The sequence below is a fragment of the Lithobates pipiens genome, unplaced genomic scaffold (assembly GCF_037356315.1).
Source record: "Lithobates pipiens isolate NorthernLeopardFrog02 unplaced genomic scaffold, aLitPip1_a1.2 Scaffold_19, whole genome shotgun sequence".
NCBI lineage: Eukaryota > Metazoa > Chordata > Amphibia > Anura > Ranidae > Lithobates > Lithobates pipiens.
Genome location: NW_027507764.1, coordinates 24,864,639 through 24,878,326, shown reverse-complemented (window position 1 = coordinate 24,878,326; position 13,688 = coordinate 24,864,639).

The following is a 13,688-nucleotide window of genomic DNA, read 5'->3' as shown; positions in this document are numbered from 1 at the left end:
CTTTGTTTTGAATAGCTCTATTGCCATAGAAGAGTTTTCCTTCTATAAAACAAAACTGACATTGGATGATGCGTTCATGGAAGAGCTATCCTACAATCGGTTGTGCATCCTCCTTTCTGACACTCACCGTATATCGAAAATTTGTAGGCGTACCGCCGAAGGGCGCGTTGCTCATTTTTAGAATACGCCAATGGGTACACCCCCTGAGCGAGGTCATTTATATATACCTCTTGCCACTTGTTCTCCATACCTGAAAATAATAGCAGAGCACTATCAGATAAAGTTAAGCATTAAAACCTGTAATCACATATTGGTAATATCTTAATAAAAAAACAAACGCAAAGTATGTTTTGCAGCCACTAAATTGGAAATGTACAAAACATTTAACAGCTGGTAAATAAACTAAGCCTATAATAAATGAGCATTAATAAAAATAGTCTCTATACCGAAAAAAAAAAAATGATACAAGCCTCAAAAATTAAAGTAATTCTGATATTACTGACTAGTTGGTGGAGTCTGATATATCGGGACTGCAACCTATTGCAAAGCCTTTGAATAAAAAAAAGGGATGATACATAGATATAAAGGTATATTAATCACTTCCCGCCTGGGCCTATAGCAGAATGACATCCGGGAAGTGGTTCTGTTATCCTGACTGGGCGTCCAGCAGGATAACATGCCGGCACGTGCCCACGAGTGCGGTGTGCCAGCTATCATAGCGTCCTTTTTAATTTGTGCTTTTTATGAACCCTCTTTGGATCTTTAGACAGCAACAGGCCCTCAATCGCAGCCGTCTGTGTATACACACATGCCCATACACTAAATGTGTGTATGCGGGTGTGTGTGCACACGCCTGGGGGTTTTTAGTTATTTTTCCATTCTTTTTACTCTAATTGTCATCCTTTCCGCCCCTATCAACGCTGTTCTGGTCCCGGTTTGCACTGCGGTGGCTCGGCGTCCACTCCTGTACTGACAAGGTGAATTCTGAATTTTTTCCTTCTATACTGCATCCCTTGACCATCTTGGTCAACTTTGCCCTATCCACTTGGACCTTGTGCCATCACTAGACATGTGAGTATGTGAGTGGCTGTTGTATGCCGTTTCATCTATCAGTATCTAATGAATGTATAATGCATATCTTTATATTTTTTTTAGACTACCATTATCACTATAACTGCATATCGGATGATCCCTGAAGGATTCCAATGTACTCCGTAACGCGTAGGAATTACGATTTGCAGTTTAGTATTTTGTGTTTACATTATGGATATTTCCATTTATTATTATGTGCATCTGATGGTGCATGTATGATCTAACATTCCATGTTTTTACAATTTTCTGTATATGATTGTTATTCTTTTTGAATTCAATACTTCTTTATTAGTGTTTATCATTAAAACAATAGTAAAAAACAGTAAAATAGAATACATTCAACAGATGTTGTCATGCAATAAGATAGATTTGTATAATAATAAGAATATATATACATGGGGAATATATATCTTAAGAGCCCTATTACTCGATAATTAATGGGTGACAGGCACCACCCCCAACCCCAGACACCCCACCTGGGATCAATCTGTGCCTATATGGGTAGAGGCCACTCCCCTCACCCGCCCTCTCCAATGTCATCTATTCTGATCTCATATCATACGTATAACAAGGTCATACTGAAAAGGAACATGAATATACTGAAAAGGAACATGAATAAAGGGGGAAGACCGAATGGAGAAGGAAAAATAACTAGAACTAGCCCAACAGTAAGCCCTTGTACACACGGTCGGAGATTCCGACGGAATGTGTCCGATTGGCTGGAATATCCGACAGACCAACTTTTCCAACTTGCCGGTAAAATTTTCTGACAAAATTCTCCGATCGGACATACTCCAATCATGTGTAGCCTACTCCGACGGACAAAGTGCCACGCATGCTCACATCAAATTCCTAGACCAAAGCTATTGGCCTACTAGCCTGAACGTAGTCCCGTCGTAACTAAATAACGTCATCACGTTATGTACAATCGGATTTTCCGAAAACTTAGTCCGACCGTGTGTATGCAACATCACTTCCGGACCTCTTCCGGAATTAATCCGTCGGAATTACTCTGACGGATTTGGTTGTCGGAATCTCCGACCGTGTGTACAAGGGCGAAGTGGGGAAAAGCGTAAAAGATATTACTAAAAAATATATCCCAACAATGGTGCAGCACCCCCATCTGCTGCTATATGTTCTCACCCAGTAATATAAAAAAGGGGATCATCTGCTCATGTCAGGGGTCAACTGAGGAACCCAAAGCTGGAGCCCCTCTTGATATACCCACGTCAAAGATTGCATAATGACCAGCAGGTGCGAGTGGTTCAGCCCAGGGACATCCCCCAGGGAGGGACCATCGGGCCGCTAATAGCGGCTTTTCTGTGGCCACCTCGGTGTTCCGGAAGGCAAAAGTGCCCGGACTCCTTCCGTCACCTCCGAATCAATCTACGTGACTAGGGGTGGAGCCGCGTACATGCGTGGCAGGGGTACTCCCCACGCTGCGCAGGATATCGTACCGCGCATGCGCGCCACATCATCTCCCAGTCCAATGGTGAACACCTAACGCCACCGGCAGTGTCGGAGCTCCCCATAGTGGCATTTGTTAAGACTTTGGCTGCTACTAGACAGGGGAGATGCGAACATATCACATCTCCCTACCCTGCCAGGAAGCCACCGGACCGAAGATTGACACCAAAAGGGGCAGAGGGAGGGCAAACCCACCACAGTCCAGGATCTAGGGGAGAAAAAGAAAACCTAAAGATATACTGTCATTTTTTTGTTAATTTATTAATCCTTTGTCAAAGTATCCAATAGTCAAAACTTTCTGATATGGATTTGTTTCCATCATATTTCTTGATTATTTCCACTAAGCAAACATGAAGGTACACTGTATAAGATGTAACTGGCGATCTGAGTATCAGTAAAAGAGTATGAAAAATAAGAAAAACTACCCGCGCACAAGGAATCTCCAATCTCTTTTCTTTGATATAGAAGTGCCACTTTATGGACCAATCTAATTAAAATATATATGAAGCATGGGTTGCGCTAACTGTACTATTTGTTTAACCAAAAGTGCTAAAACTCAAATAAAACACCTACTTGACTGTGAAAAATCCCCCTATCACAAAATTGCAAAAGTGCCAGATGTCACCCCAAAAATTGTTCAAAAATTGTTCAAATGTATTAGTGCCACTGCAGAGTTTATCCGGGTTGGTCACCCGGCAGTGGTATCAAATATTTAAAGTGCCTTACAGTGCCTATAAAATATGGGATCAGATATACTATGGATGTCCCAAGTGAGTGATCACCCAGAGACACCCTTACCATCCAATAATAAAAGTGCCTAAATGCCAAACGATACAAAAGTACTATGGATGTCCCACGGGGATAGGGATGAGCCGGACACCCCCGGTTCAGTTCGCACCAGAACTTTCGAACGGACCCCAAATTCGTACGAACGTTGGAACCCCATTGAAGTCTATGGGACTCGAACGTTCGAAATGAAAAGTGCTAATTTTAACGGCTAATATGCAAGATACTGTCCTAAAAAGGGTTTGGGGACCTGGCTCCTGCCCCAGGGGACATGGGTCAATGCCTAAAATGTTTTTAAAAATGGCCGTTTTGGTGGGAGCACTGATTTTAATGACGATTAAAGTGAAAAAAAAGTGAAATATTCCTTTAAATATGGTGCCTGGGGGGTGTCTGTAGTATGCCTGTGAAGTGCCACGTGTTTCCCGTGTTTAGAACAGTCCCTGCACAAAATGACATTAAACGGAAATAACACCATTTAAAACTGCTTGCGGTTTTAATGTTATATCTGGTTCCTGCAATATGGATGAAAACCATTGAGAAACATGGCATGGGTAGCCCTCCCTGCCCATTACCAGCCTATTTGGGTCTTGTACGCATATTAAGGGGAACCCCGTACCCATATTAAAAAAAGGAAATGCGTGTGGCCCCCAGGCCCTATATACTCAGAACAGCAGTATGCAGGCGGTGCAAACAAGACAGGGACTGTGTAGGTTTGTTGTGTTAAGTTGAATCTGTTTGTAATTTTCAACTGGTACATTTTTTTAAAGTGTAGCTCCAGTCAAAAAAACTATTTTTAAGCTTTTTGGAAAACATAGGGAAGGGTTATCACCCCTGTATAATTTGTTTTGTCGTCCATCTTTTTTCATCTCACTTGCTGTTGTCTCCTTCCGTTTGCAAGTAGGAGATGTTTGTAAATTGGATGTTTGAAAGTAGGAGTCTGCCCTATATGCTCTGCAGAAATGGCGGAACAAGGTGTTGGTTTTGCCACAACATTGTAAGCCCTCAAAGTGACTCTTGGTGGGCGCTGAAGCGCCCTGCTGTGAACGATTATATCAAGAATTGTAATTACATGCCATTGTTGAACAGTGGTAGAAAAATTGACCTTTGGTGGTTGTGGTGCTGGTGCCACAACACTATAAGTCCTCACTGTTACTCTGGGTGGGCACAGGAAGGGGCCCTCCTGTGAAATATTATATCAAGAATTGTAATTACATGTCCCTGTTAAACAGGGGCAGAAAAATTTGGCCTTAGGCACTGCTGCTGGTGCCACCACACTGCAACCTCTTCCATATACTCTAGTTTTATTGCAGGAATTAGCCCTGCTGCAAAGCATTGCATCAAAAATTGTACTTAAACAGGGGCAGAAAAATTGGGCTGATGGCATCAACCAGAACCAGAAATGTTCTTCCAACATATCAGCGGAGGAGGAAGAGGATAGACAATCAACATAACAGGACAGTCACTCAGCATCAGCATAGGCAGTCTTGAAGGGATGTGATATTTAAAAAAAAAATATTTGGTTACATCAGCTTCAGGTGCTTGGTAGCTGTGGGTGATCCAAGACTGATTCATCTTGATGAAGGTCAGTCGATCAACTGATTCGGTGGACAGGCGCACCCTGTGATCGGTAACAAAGCCACCAGCAGCACTGAAGGTGCGTTCCGAAAGAATGCTGGATGCAGGACAGGCCAGTAGCTCAATTGCATACTGTGCAAGCTCTGGCCAGTGATCCATCCTCAAGACCCAGTAAGCCAGAGGATTTTCGGTGGGAAAGGTGTCCAAGTCTGACCTTGCCCCTAGGTATTCCTGCACCATGTAAATCAGACGCTGGCGATGGGTGCTGGAACCGATCATACCTTGGGTCTGCGGACTAAAAAATTGTCTGAAAGCATCAGTCAGACGGCCACCTTCTCACGTTGTCCAGGACCAGGAGTTTGTAACCTCCCAGTCTCTGGGAACGCGTTGCACAGGCCTTTCTGCAAGGCCTCCCGGAGATGTCTCATCCTCTGCTCCCTCTGCGATGGCAAGATAAGGTCGGCAACCTTACCCTTGTACCGTGGATCAAGGAGAGTGGCCAGCCAGTAATGGTCCCTCTCCTTGATCCGAAGAATACGAGGATCCTTCCGCAGGCTTTGCAGGATCAGGGAGGCCATGCACCGTAGGTTAGCTGAGGCATTCGGTCCAGAGTCCTCTGGGTCACTAAGGACAACATGATCCGCAGCTACCTCCTCCCAGCCACGTACAAGTCCACGTGTTTCTTGGGACTGTAAATCATCCCTACAAGACTGCTGCTGCTGCTGATGCTGATGCTGAGTGCCAGCCTCCACCTCCATGCTGACACAATCATCCTCCTCCTCCTCTTCCTCCTCCTCATCCTCTTCCTATGTGATGGGTGGCACAGCAGGAACACTGTCTGGATAAAGGGGGCCTTGAGAGGCAAGGAAGTCCTCCTCTTCCTGCCTCTGTTCTGCCTCAAGTGCCCTGTCCATTATTCCACGCAGCGTATGCTCCAAGAGGTGGACAAGAGGTACAGTGTCACTGATGCATGCACTGTCACTGCTCACCATCCTTGTGGCCTCCTCAAACGGTGACAGGACAGTGCATGCATCCCTGATCATGCCCCACTGGCGTGGTGAGAAAAAACCGAGCTCCCCTGACCCTGTCCTGGTGCCGTAGTCGCACAGGTACTCATTGATGGCCCTCTGCTGCGTGTGCAGCCGCTGCAGCATGGCCAATGTTGAGTTCCATCTGGTGGGCATGTCACATATAAGGCGGTTCTTGGGCAGGTTCAACTCCTTTTGGAGCTCAGCCAGCCGAGCACAGGCATTAAATGATCGGCGGAAATGCACACAGACTTTCCTGGTAGCATTTTGGAGGCGTGGAGTCGGAACAACCTCCAACACTACTGCACCTTGTCCTGCATCCTTCCCAGCTGCCAGAAAAGTGACCCAATGGGCCGTGAAAGACAGGTAACGTCCCTGTCCATGCCTGCTGGACCATGAGTCAGCGGTAATATGCACCTTACCGCTGACCGCCCTGTCCAGCGAGGCAAGGACATTGCCTTCCACATGCCGGTAGAGAGCCGGAATCGCCTTCCGTGAGAAAAAGTGGCGTTTGGGGACCTGCCACTGAGGAACCGCACATTGTACAAACTCACGGAAGGGGGCCGAGTCTACCAACTGAAAAGGCAGCAGTTGAAGTGCTAGCAATTTAGCCAAGCTAGCATTCAACCGCTGGGCATGTGGATGGCTGGGAGTGAACTTCTTCCGCCGGTACAGCAGCTGGGGCAGGGACATTTGCCTGCTATAATCGGACGTGGGTGTACCGCTAGCAGAGTTCCCGGAAGCACTTGGCTGTGACACACCTAATTCTACACCTTCATTCCTCTCAGAGCAGGTTTCAGAGAGGACTGAAGGTCTAGTGGGGTTGGAGATGCCAGCTGATGAGGAGCAAGGAGAGGTCCGCTTTGTTCTTTGGTGTGGGTCTTTGAGGTACGCTTGCCAACGAGCTGCATGGCAGGTCAACATATGTCTGGTCAAGCATGTGGTGCCCAAGCGGCTGATGTTTTGGCCACGTGAGATACGCTTGAGACATATGTTGCAAATAGCAGCGGTGCGATCTCATGCACTCGTCTCAAAAAAAGCCCACACCAAAGAACTTTTAGAATAACGCGCAGAGGCAGCGCTCTGCGCAGGCGGAGCTCTGCGGTGTGATTCAGTCGGTGTGCTGCCCCTAAGCTGGCCCCCGGAGGGCATCCTGCCTCGTTGGACATGTGCCTCCTCCTCTCTCCTTCCAGGCACCCACGTGGAGTCAGTGCCCTCATCATCCCCTCCCTCTTCATCGCTGTAGCAAACGTGGCAGTATGCTGCAGCTTGTGGAACATGACTGCCAGATTGCTATCCTCCTTGAGCATCCCCTCTCTCTGCGCTCACGCTACTGCCTTCCTCTAGCTGAGTGTCATCATCAGAGCCCACCAAACACTGGGCATCCTCCTGGAGCATGTACCCAACACTGTGCTCAAAGAGTTCAGGAGACTCCTCAGGAGGACGTGGTGGGTCTAGGGAAGGAGTCACTGATGATGACATTGAGAGGAGGGAAGACGATGCGTTGGCAACTGCTTTGCTAGTACCCTGAGACTGGGTGAGAGAGGATGAGGAAGATGAAGAGGGCTTGGTCATCCACTCTACCAAGTTGTTGGCATGTTGCGGTTCAACATGTCCAGCTGCCGAAAAGGACAAGCATGTCCCATGGCCACGTGCTGATGACAATGCACCGCGTCCACGACCAGCACTGTTGTCTCTAGACACAGAGCCTGCTTGCCCTCTTTTATCCGCTCGCGCCTGTCTGCCTCTCCTTGCTGGCCTTCCAGACATGGTAATGGCCTGAAGGGAGTTGGGTAAAAAAGCAGTTGGGTAGTGTATATTGTGCTAGAGGCACACAACACCCACTAACTCCTGCAGATGCCTTTATTATAGAACATCAGAGATAAAGGGGTATATACAGATGTATACTGTACTGTGCTGGAGGCACACACAACTTCCAATAACTCCTGCAGATGGCAAGTGGGCTCAAATAGAGAAGAGCTATGTAGGTGGATATAGTGGTATGTACTGGGTACAGAGCACGCAGACAGCACGCACTATCTCCTAACACTACTGACTGCAAGCTCTATTATAAAAGATAGATCACTAGCTATATAGATGAGGTGAATATAGCGGTGTATACTGCGGTCAGGGCACGCAGACAATAACCACTACACAACAGCAAGATCGAAAATCGTCCGAAAATGATCGGCGTGTACTGTGTTGAAGGTACACAGAACACCCACTGCTTCAGACGCCAACACACTACACAAGGCCGCCGCGCTGGCGGCCTTATATAGTGTGGGGCGTGCACTACACAGCCCGAGCTATGATTGGCCATAGGCATCCTGCCTGTGGCCAATCATGGCTCTTCTCGCTGCTGGCGCTGCGATTGACCAAGCATGCGGGGTCACAGTGCATGCTTGGCCAATCATGAGCCAGCAATGCACTGCGCCATCGCAGTGCATTGTGGGCCGTGAGCGCCACACGAATTTGGCGCGAACGGACCAAAATGTTCGGACTTCGCCGAACGGACGAACAGCCAATGTTCGAGTCGAACGTACGTTCGACTCGAACACGAAGCTCATCCCTACACGGGGATAATCACCTGGGAACACCCACAGAAATATCAAATAAAGTGCTTTATAGTGCCTCAAATCACATAGTGTAAAAAAAAAAAAACAGATCACAATATAACATAATTGTCCCAAGTGAGTGATCACTCCTATAAAAAAGAAAAGTGCATAGAGACAAAAAATCACTTCAGTGCTGGTTGGTTCCTCTTGTTTCAAAGGTGCTTCTTTTTAGGTTTAAAGTGCTTCTTATAATCACGTGCTTATATCACCACCAGATAAAAATGGCCACTCACCAGATCTAGTCTGTATCTGTGCCTTTAGTTCATTAAGGAGAACCACTCCTTTAGGGGTCTCATCAACAGCCTCTCCAATCAGGAAGATAGAAACCTTTCGTGCGTTTTGGCTCACAAAAATATATAAGGGACCATCATAGTGCAGCAAGTCAAAATAGGTTTATAAATTTTGTATTTTTTTTTTTTTTAACGGCTAAATACACACTCACATATGCCTGAGCCGGCACCGTAAAATGACAGTAGAGCAACACATCAGTGACAGACTTCACAAGGTTTCTCCATACTCTTGCCCTCAAATTATTAGGCCCCTTTCACACTGGGGTGGGAGCGGTTTCGGCGGTAAAGCGGCGATTTGCCACAAATGGCTCGTGACCTGCCTCAAGTGGCGCGTGACCTGCCTCAAGTGCCCCGTGACCTGCCTCAAGTGCCCCGTGACCTGCCTCAAGTGCCCCGTGACCTGCCTCAAGTGCCCCGTGACCTGCCTCAAGTTGGTATTGAAACACTGCTTTTTTGAAGCAGGAACGTGGAGGAGTACAGTTCAGACACCATTAGTACTGAGTGTATGGGGTGGTCTACTGTTGCTGTCAGTGGATCTACGGTTGATGTCAGTGGATCTACGGTTGTCAGTGAATCTACTGTAGCTGGGGTGTTCTATTGTTGCTGTCTGCAGGGGATCCATTATACTGCTTTTCTTGTTTAAAAAGTTCTATACAAAACTGTAAGTCACAAAAATCTCGAGAAGGGGTGGTCTTGGGAGGTGGGTAGGGGGTGGAGCCAAGGAATGGTGCGAAAGGGCGAGTTTATGCACCTATTCTCTGTGAAAAAGAAGACCTGTATGGAACTACAACAATGACTAGTCAAGGACAGCAGACATATAATAAAGGTTAAACTTACATGTGTCAGAGCGGTCGGTCTGCGACAATGAATCCCAATCTTCATAGGACAGGCGACAGATCTCCAGCCAGGCATTGTCTCTCTTCTGCTGGTCTTTGTAGTTTGTCTCTTTTGTCGTAGAGACATGTTCTCTCCCTGATGTACCTTTTATGAGAGATTCATTGTAGACAGCCTCTCTTCTATTAACTACCCTGGCTCTGCTAGACCTTGGTGATCTTTGTATACAGAAGAATACAGAGACAACGTACAAAATGAAAGTAATCTCTGTGTTTGGGAAGGAGGAGCTGCCTGCAGCGGGGGCGGGGTAAATTCCTTTCTACTTCCTGTAAAGTTGCCTTCAATATGAACAGGGGATCCGAGTTGGAGGCGACTTCCTTTTGAAATCAATGGGTACAAGTCACCTAGAAGTAGTTTTGAAGTAGTACAGGGACCTTTTTTTTTTTTTTGAAGTCGGAGCGACTGCTGTAGTGTACATTAATTAAGACCGCTCCATTAACGCTGATTTTCTCAACAGCGCGACTTGGAGGCGTCTTGGGGCGACCTGAAGTCGGATCCTGAGTTGCCCCTGTGTGAACTGGCTCTAAGGAGTTGGGGGGGACTGCCTTTGAAAGAATTTGCAGCACGTTGAGATGGCTTCACCCTAGACGAGATAATGGTCAGACCTATAAAGAAGCCATCTACTCCACTAGTCACTTCCGGAAACCAACCACCCATGATCACAATTGTCCATTGCTAGGAAAGTTAATTTGAGGGAACAAATATGGGTCTAAAAGAAGACACTGAAGGCAGGGGACAGACGCAGTCTCCCGGGGCGACTTATGCATTCAATGCCATCGACTTTTAAAGAGCAATCACTTCCTTGTCTCCTGAGAAGAATTTAATGATAAAAACCTTTTGAATGGAGAATTTTAATTAAAGGCATATATACGGTGTGGGGCCTTGAGGACATTTCTCACGTCACATTAATGCCATAAAGTAGCTCATGAAGTCTCTTAACGGCGCACATTTTGAATTCATACCTAATGCAAGATTATTATGAGGCCCCCATGCCCCTGAGGTCCCTGGGTAATGCCCCATGCATTAAGGCTCCATGCACACTGGAGCTCATAAACGGCAGTTTATTGGAGTTTGGGCGTTTTTTTTTTTAAAAGCCCATAAACTCCACTCTATGTTAGCCTATGTGTCCATACACACATGGACGTTTTTTTTTAGCTTTAATGAGCAGTGGAGTTTATGGGCTTTTTTCTGAATGCCAGAAATTCACGTTCAAAGTGCCGTTTTTCACTGCCAAAAAACAACAAACGCCGATAAACGCTGATAAACGCTCATAAACGTGCATTTAATTAAAGAAAGGGCGCAACAAAGGAAAAGAATGGGATTATCGCGGTGCAAAGATACAAAATAGACAAAGAGGAAAAAAAAGGGGGGAAAACAGACTTATATTGTCACATTTTAATAAATATCACACAATAAAGAGAATACAAAAAATGAAAAAACAACAAAACAAAAACACAAAAACTAAAACATGGAATATTAGTATAATTGAATACTAGAGCATAAAATACATATATTCTATCGAGTTTTCAGACAGCCAGAAGTATGGAGCGTGTTGGGCCAGGATGGTATTAGCCTTTAGATGCTGTCTGGGCAGTCCTTCCCTACATGTTTCGCCATACAAATGGCTTCCTCAGGGGTAAATAGAATATAGTCACAAGAGAAATGGCAACAATTCTAAAGAAAGAGAAAACAAAAAAGACATATTCTAGTTAAAATGCATGAAAAGAGAGGACTGCACGATACATGTAGGCCAACAATCTAGATCTAGAAATATCAATATCATCCAATCACCCCCACCCATCCGCAATGCCCATGTGTGGCCAAATACCTACCCCACAATGGCTCACATGAAGGACCGCTGGGACGCAATCACGCAAGCGGCGACCGCCTTAAATCCACCTTAGTGTAGCTGCAGGGGGTAAATAGGGCTAGCATAAAAACTGAAAAATAAAATAAAGAAAAATGAGAAAGGAAACAGGGAAAAATATAAACGTATAAATTCATAGTATCCATAATGTCGAGATTACCCTAAACTAAGGGCATCAAGACCTAGAACGAAAAATGCATTGTATAAATGCATACATGCCTATAAGGCCTTCACTGGTTACCTACCATTTTAAAGAGACACGTTTAATTAGTGTTCAGCATTCTATTTTTACAACGCATTGTGGGAGTTTGGAATGCACTGTGGGATTTTTGGAGTCTCCTCTGTATTTTTTTATTGAAAACGCCCATAAACGCTAACGCTCATAAACACTAGTACAAAACGCTGTTAAAAGCGTGTTTTTTTTCAACCAGCGTTTTCTGCCAGCAATCTGGCGTCCAGAAAAAGCTTTTTTGAGCTTCAGTGTGCACGGAGTCTAAGCCCTTGTACACACGGTCGGAAATTCCGACGGAATGTGTCCGATCGGAGCGTTTTGTCGGACATTCCGACTGTGTGTGGTATGCATCGGACTGTTTCCGTCGGAATATCCTTCGGACCAAATTTTCCAACTTGCCGAAAAGAATTTTCCGACAAAATGCTCCGATCGGATATACTCCGATCATGTTAGTAGAGAATTCCGATCGGACAAAGTGCAACGCATGCTCAGATCAAATTCCTACATCAAAGCTATTGGCCACTAGCCTGAATGTAGTCCCGTTCTGAAAGATTGGATTTTCCGACAACTTTGTCCGACTGTGTGTATGCAACAGTTTCGGACAAGATCCGTCGGACAAAATCCGACGGATTTGGTTGTCGGAATCTCCGACCGGGTGTACAGGGGCTTAGACAGCCCTGGTACTATGGAGATGCATTCTCAGGTCTTTGCCTAACCTGTATTGATAACTAGGGGGATGTTAGCGATAGTGTGAGGTGTCTTTTGGTGCACGTTATTTAAAAAACAAAAAATAAAAAATAAATCCCCCTTTTCGTGTGCAGTAATAACGTCTCAGCTATTACACATGTTGAAAATGTACATTGACTCCCTCCTATATCCTCACTTAAGGAGGACATGGAAGACACCTAAAGCATTTGTCACCTCCTCTGTACAGTTGGGATAATCAGTGACCTTCTGTCATCTATTGAAGTTTTCAGCACAAAGAACACAAACAGGGACAAGGGATCTCGCCCTTAGGGACTTTCAAGGTGCTGATGTATCGTAATAGGAACAATACCAAAGAAAAATAGTATAAAAATAACACAGATTTTTATTACAAAAACGTGATAAAAACAACAATATAAAGATAAAAACACTTAATCACATCATTTGATTAAAGTTTTTGATACAGTTTATGGAGCTTGTAGAATATACCACTCAACATGTTTCGCTCCGAAAATGAGCTTCCTCAGGAGTAGTTGGTATATCCAGTAGATAAACTGTAAATTAAATAAATACACACATAAATCAAAATTGAATACATACATGAATATAGTTCATGCTAACTGACACTAAAACATAATGTCTCAAAGTTATAGGGTACAATAAAGTATGTATAGAGATCAAGAAAAAAGTATTGAAACACGTGTTTATATTATATTTTCAGCACAAAGCTTCTTGTGCAGATCCAAGGTCACAATCTGGACAATCCAGGTAAACACAGCCGTCTCCTGTAACTGGTAATGTTGGATATGAGAACCGGATCTGCCCTGGAAATTTTAAGCTTCTATAAGCAAATCATTTCTTTGTGCTTAAAAGCACAAATACAGCCCTCTTATACAAGCGCGCTTTTCCCGGCATTATATATCTCCCAACTAACGCAGACACAGATGCTGGTATCACGTTGAGCTTAGCAGAATCCTGCAATAGTATGATCTACTGCTTTTATATATATATACTGTAAACATGAATAACAAAGGAAGTTGGGGGCTTCAGAATCAGCCAATCAGACACTTGTATTCTTTCAAAAAGAACCAATCACACAAATGTATATATTCAAATAGAATTCCAGTAGTGACGTGT